Source organism: Meriones unguiculatus, chromosome 17, assembly GCF_030254825.1.
Source record: "Meriones unguiculatus strain TT.TT164.6M chromosome 17, Bangor_MerUng_6.1, whole genome shotgun sequence".
NCBI lineage: Eukaryota > Metazoa > Chordata > Mammalia > Rodentia > Muridae > Meriones > Meriones unguiculatus.
This window is the reverse complement of record NC_083364.1, coordinates 40142456-40149865: the sequence shown is the minus strand read 5'-3', so window position 1 is coordinate 40149865 and position 7410 is coordinate 40142456.

Here is a 7410-nt window from a genome sequence, read left to right as displayed (position 1 = left end):
TGAATACTATTATAAAGAAGTTAGAAATAAATTGCTTCAAATGCCAACATCTCAGGCTCCCCTTGGTTTATGCTTAGGAAATCACTTTTAGCCAAATAATAACTGTTAAGAAAACATTACCATTAAATACACGTGTTACATATGACCTGATTAATATAAAAAGAATGTTTTATTTATAAACATATTTTCATCTAGGAATCAGTGGATCACAATAAGCGAACATTGACTTTATACTAAACCCATTTTGCTTGAGTAGCTTTCCAAAGAAGGAAGAGCATGCCAAACACAGGGAGAGAATGGCTGATGTTCTAAAATAATTAGGGTACAACAACTGTGGCGTTGAGCCAAATGGGGAGTTAAATTTGATTTCTTCTTTAGAGTAATGGCTTATCAGAATTGCTGTGCATTCTATTATCGCATTCATTGTGTTTTAGTGAATAACCTTTGTTGGGTATCGTTTGTTGACAAAGCAAGTCATCAGTTAATCTGGTTCATTACTGTTTCATTACAGCTAGAATTTGATGCTGTTTACATAATCAATAAAAATGAAGTGTAAAACAAAAGGTTAAGTGTTTACACCACCAAGCAGCGTTTGCTTCTATCACTGTCTATGGCGCACTGAACTTTGTAGTCAGTCCCTTCGGAAGATTAGCACTAGCAGCCCAGAAACCTGAGCGTATGGAAACTTCTCTCCACTTCTCCTAGCCTGGAGAACACAGTTGTTGATCATAAAAGCTTCGCCTCAGCATGTGTCTGCACTGCTAAAGGCTGCATTTTATTATATTATATATGGACATTTATTATATATAACTACATTGTAATGCTACATACATCTATGTGTTATGTACATTGTATTATATAGACATGTTAATACATCATATCGACATTTTCAGATTTAAGAGAATAAAGACCATAATGAATTCTCATGAGTTTGTCACACAGTCTTCACAAATATTTCTTCTCATTCATCATGTTTTTTGGAGTTCATCCTGGCATGAAATGAGCTAGTCATTGGTTCCCTTTTATCACTGAGTAACATTTCACTGTGTGGACATACCACATTTTGTATAGTCATTGCCCAAGGGCAAATGGACTGCCCTCAGGGCTTGGCTCTCACAAACACTGCTACTATGAATAGTTGTGCACACATCCTTTTGTGGGTTCATGCTCTCATTTCTTTTGGGTAGATTTCAAGGAACGGAACTGCTGAATCATGAGTCAAGTTCACGCTAAACTTTTTAAGAAATTACCAGATTGTCTCCCCAAGTATTTTATATTCCTGCCCCAGCTTATGAGGTTTCAAATTCCCACTCTCTCCTCACATACCCTTTAATACTCTTCATGAAAATATGTTTCAAATCTTTTGTTCATTTTGTTGGTGCTGGTGGTGCTGGTGGTGGTTTTTGAGACAGGGTTTCTCTGTGTAGTCCCTGGATGTCCTGGAACTGGATCTATAGACCAGGCTGACCTTGAGATCTACCTGCCTCTGCCTTCTGAGAGGTATGTACCACCACCTCCCAGCTCTGTTGTTCATTTCTAACTGGGATGGTTGTATTGTTATTTTTCAGTTGAAGTCGTCTGATACTGCTCTAATTTGCTTTTCTGTTGCTGCGGTAAAACACTGACCTACAAAACTTGGGAGAGGGGGAAAAAGATTTATGTTATCTTACAGGCTCTAGTCCATCATCAGTGAAGCAGAAACCATGGAGGAATGCTGCTTACTGGCTTTCTCATCTGGCTTGTTTGGTTATTTTTTTTTTTTAATGTATTTGGAATTAGCCAGCTGGGCTTGATGTAGATGCTTCCAATTCTGCTGGCAGTATCCTGAGTATCATGATGGGGAGGCAGCCAAGCACAGGGCTTCTTCTCTCCACCAGGTCTTATCAGGTCATTGACTTTGGCCACGCAGGTGTCACTGAGTTTCTTCACAGCCTGTTTCATGTGGTGGCTTGGTGGCCTTGACTTCCACAATGGTCACAAGTGTGTCATTGTAGTCTCTCTTGTTCGTGGCTGACTCAGTGGTTACAGGGACCTGAGGATGAGGTCATAGTCAAACTCTCTCTCCTGGGCCCTCTATTGTCAGGGTCTGGGCTGCAGGAAGGTGGGTGACAGCTGAGTCTTTCTTTTGCGGCTGTGGACAACTTTCAGCACTGCTTCTTCACCGTCAGACCTCAATGCCCCCTCTCCTCCTACTCTAAGGTTGGTTCCAGAACAATAGACACTAAAGCAACCAAATCAGATCATTACAACAAAGATTAAGCTGGCTTTACCCAGAATGTCGACCAGTCTTCCTTCCCCTCTTTTACTCTCAGAGTCCTACAGTTTCCTTCTGAGGATTGAACTCAGGGCATTCCATGTGGTAAGCAAGTATTCTAGCACTGAGCTAAATCCCAGCCTGCCTGCCTGCATTCCTTCCTTCCTTTTTCTCTTTCTTTCTTTTTTGTTGCTGTTTTGTTTTGTTTGGAACATGGCTTAGCCCTGGCTGGCCTCAGACTCATCACAGACATCCACCTGCCTATGCCTATGCCTCCTGAGTGCTGAAATTAAAGGTTTATGCCACCATGTCTAACTCAGTCTTTTGTGTCTATCTGTCAGTGTTCTTTGATTTCTGTGAAAAGCCTATTCTTGTCCCCTCGTATAGCTCAGCACAGCATGATCAGCCACAGGGACTCTCAGGAGAGAGGCCTCTAGAAGGCCAGGAGACTCCAAAGTTCCTCTCACCCAAACTACCTTAAAGTTTTGACAAGAGGGACAGAAGATTTAGGGGTCATTTACTTTTAATGACTGGAGGTTGTAAGGTTCTGTTTCACTCCTAATCTTCAGTTTATAGGCTTTCCTCATGGGATTTTCAGTCGAAGTTTGAGGGAATCCCCGTCACTACTGAGTTTAGTACAGTGTGAGAGTCGAGACACAGAAGAACTGGAGGAACCAATATAGGAAGACAGAGATTTTTTTGAAGAAGCAATGTCTGGGAAAACTAACAAAACTCAATAGTCTTTTAAATGGTGCTCGGTATATTTTCTAGCCACATTAAAAAAAAAAACCATACAGAACCAGAAACATTGTGAATACATGTAATCAAATGAGAGATTCTCAATAAATAATATGCTGAAAATGAAATAGAAAAGGTTTTGAATACAAATCATATGGTGTCATAAAGTAATAATTTTTAAAAGAGATTATAATGTACAAAATATATTCTTCAGGCACAGAGAAATGAAATTGGAAGTCAATAGCATGAGAAAATCTGGAAAATCACAAGTGTGTGGGCAGTAAGCAGCATGCTCTATCAGGGACGCTGGAGAATGATTCGAAACGCGTGAAAACAGAGTGTGTGCAACCTCCCTAACTCACTCTCAGAAGGAAGTTATGGCTCCAAACAACTGCACACAGGAAGGATGGCATCTCAACGCCTGTCAAACTAAACATTAAGAGAAAATACGGGATTAGATAGAGATCAAGCATTATAGAAAATGACCAGGCAGATGGTGGTGATGCTCACCTTTGATCCCAGCATTGGGAGGCAGAGGCAGAAGAATCTTTATGAGTTTGAGGCCAGCCTGGTCTACAAAGTGAGCCTAGGACAGCCAGGGTTACACACAGAAACCCTGTCACAAAAAAAAGAAAGAAAAGAATAGAAAAGAAAAAAGGAAAGAAAAAGAGAATGACCGAGAGAGATAATTAACTTATGAAAGATACAATTTTAAATTTATATACAGTTAATAGTTTATACACAATCTAAATGAAGCAAACGTTAACAAAAGTTTGGAGAGACTTGAACAAATATAAACTCACAATATGAAATTGCCACACAGCAGTCTCCATAATGAAAAAGTCAAGTGGAGAACAATTTTATATGAATGGAAAAGATTTAGCTACATAATTAATGATGTAGCAAAGAGTATGCCAATTTCCACATCCAGCTGTGACGAGTGCACATTCCCGGAGATAGGGATATAGCTCGGCAGGGGCTTGCCTAGCATGATCGAGCACTAGCTTTGATTTCAGTACACTACCAAGGCGAGCATGGTGGCACGCCTGTACAGTCTGAGAAGTTCAGGATCACCATCAGGTACATAGTGATTCCGTGGCTAGCCTGGGCTACTTGAAACCACAGTTCATGGCAGGCCCCACACCCAAGAGTAGTAGGACAACTAGACTTGATGGAGGTTTTCAAAAGAAGAAGAAGGAGAAGAAGAAGAAGAAGAAGAAGAAGAAGAAGAAGAAGAAGAAGAAGAAGAAGAAGAAGAAGAAGAAGAAAAATCACACTTGGATGGGTGGAGAGGTCAGGGCAAAGAATGTGGATACGGGAGGAAGCGACAGGAGGAGGGTGAATAGGATCAAAATAGAGAGTATGAATTCTCAAAGAATGAATAAAATGTTTATAAATGTATATATACATAGATAGATAGGTAGATATAGACTCTTTTCAAGCACATGCTAGACCACAAAACCAATCTTAGCTCAATTAAATGAGTAACATATACAAGTAGCTTTCCTTAAGCACAGACAGCAAAGTTTACAGAAACTATCATTTGTCTTTCTACTTAGAAATTAAATATTAACTGAGGAAGGGCTGAGGATGGTTTTACAGTAGGTACAGGGAGTCCCCCTGAAACCCCTGTGTTCACAGCTTCCCCCAAGATCAGCACCTTTCACCGGAGAGACACGTTTGCTATGATGAAGCTATCTGACACATCCTCATTCAAAATCTCTAGCCTACATTGGGCTCCCTCTTAGTGTACAGCCCATGGATCTGACAAATATGCAGCACTACATATCTAACACTGCAATATCACACAGACTGAGTCCTCTGCCTTAAAAGTCTCTGCTGTGCCTACTCATCCCTGTTCATTTGACAACCACTAACCCTTTGTCTGGCCCCAACATCTTGCCTTCAAATCAAAGTTTTTACCTGAGAAAGCCAAAAGGGTATAAAGCAAACCGCAAAGGAAGCAGAAAGAAGCAAGTACAGACCATAAATAAGTGAAATATAAGACAAGAAAAAGAAAGCAAAAAAAAAAAAAAAAAAGAAGAAGCCAAAATTTGGCTGTTTGGAAAAATCAATGGGCTCACAAATATACACTCTTACTGACTAAAGGAGGAGAAGAGAAAGGAGAGAAGGGAGGTGAATAAAGCTGCTGAACCCGAAATGAAATAGGAGCTGTTACCACCAATTTCACAGAACTTAGAAGCATTTTAAAGGAATCCTGTTGCCAATTCTATGCCAACAAATTCAGCGACTTAGATGAGGTGGACAAATTCCTTGAAACATAAAACATCAAATCTGACCCAACAAGAAGCAGAAATTTTGTAACTAAGGCTAGACAAGTGAAGAGATTACAAAGACTCCCCACAGAGAAGACCCTAGCCCCATGTGACTTCACTAGTAAGTGCCACCAAGTATTTAAGTCTTTAACCATCTCTTTCCAAAAACTAGAAGAGGAATGTGCTGGCTATTCTTGGAGGTCAGCTTAACTACATCTGAAATTAGCTAAAATCCAAAAATGTCTGGGCATACCTGTGGGTTTGTTTGGTTGGTTGGTTTGGTTTTTGGTTTTTGTTATTGTTGTTGTTGTTTTGCTTAATTAAGTCATTTGAAATGGGAGGATCCACTTTTAATCTGTTTTATTTTTTGTTATATGAAGATACCCCTTTAATCCAGTTCTTTGGAGGTAAGAAGATTCAATTCTAACCTGGCCACACCTTCTGCTGGAAATTTTACATAAAAGACATGGAAGAGGGAAGCCCTCTCTCTGCCTGCTTCGTCCTGCTCTCCCTAGAAAGTTCATTCAATCACTGGCACTGGAGCTTATTTCTTCAAAAATCTGGCATATATTGAAAACCAGCTGAGACATCCAGCCTCATGAACTGAACAATTACTAGATTCTTGAAACTTCTGTAAATAGGCAGCCACTGTTGGATTAGCTGGACCACAGCCTGTAAATCATATAGATGATAGATAGATAGATAGATAGATAGATAGATAGATAGATAGATAGACTCAGTCTAAAAGTTCTGTTACTCTAGGAAACCCTGACGAATACACAGGAACACTCCCTAACTTGCTCTACGACCCCAATACTGACCCAACACCACACCAAGCAAAGGCATCCCAAACAGGTTACAGAGTAGGTGCAAAAATCCTCAATAAAACACACTAACACATCAAAGCTAGCAACACAGGTGTGCTGGATAGTTTTATGTGTAGTTGATCCAAGCTAAAAGAACCTCAGCTGAGAAAGTGCCTCCCTAAGATGGGGCTGTGGGCAGGCCTGTTAGACATTTTCTTACCTGGTGATTGATGTGGGAGATTCCAGTGTATCATGGGTGGGGCCATCCCTGGACTGGGGGTCTTGGGTTCTATAAGAAAGCTGGCTGAGCAAGCCATGGGCGGTAAGCAGCATTCCGCCACGGCCTCTGCAGCAGCTCCTGCCTCCAGGTTCCTACACTGCTCGAGTCCTGTCCTGCCTTCCTTCAGCGATGGACTACGATGTGGAAGTGTAAGCCAAACAAGCCTCCCCAGGTTGCCTTTGCTCACAGGATTTCATCACAGCAATGGTAACAGAGCTGTGCACCAAACCAAGTGAGGCTTCCCCAAAAATGGAGGTTTGGGTCAATATACAGACGCCGGTCAATGAAATACAAGAGGTACAGAAAAACCAGCTGGTAAAAGACCACAGCCTCTCATGATGAGAACAATCACTAAAAAACTAAAACTAAGCTACCAATTCCCTGCCTCAACCACCAAAAGCCATCTGAAAGATCCACAGGCAACTTGTACTCGACTGTGAAAAAATTCCACAGGTGACGTATCAACTTACCAATGGAAGAGCCCGCTGTCCCAGACAAGTCAGGACAACCACTGTTGCCACTCTTGTTCAATGTAACACAGGACAATCCAGGCCAGGCCTGGAAGGGAAGGAAATACAAGGCAACCAGCCTAGAAAGGAGCTAAGAGTACCTCAATTGACAGAGGCGTCGTCTGCAGACCATCCTAACTGCATTACAAACCCAGCAAAGTCTTTGCAATACAAAATGCATATAGAATATGTTGTAATTTTTGTCTCCTGGCTTTTCACCCAGGTAAGTTTACCTACACAAACAAATGTGCAGGGAAGGATGGGGTGGAGGGGGGATTCAGAGACTGCCCATCACAGCAGCATTTGAACACATTTTTTCCCCTCAAGATATGTCCACAATCAAATAGCAGCTAGACTAAACATTTTATATGTAGCAGACATTATGTGTTATTTTAAGAGAGACAGAGAGATGGAAAGAACTGTTTTGAAGAGGATTAATGCAGAGAATACTAAACTATCAGAAGTCCTCCTTCTAGCTCTGAGCCTTATGATAAAGATGAATCGTTTACCCTCCCTGATCCTGTGTCTTTTCGTCTGTAAAGAGGGT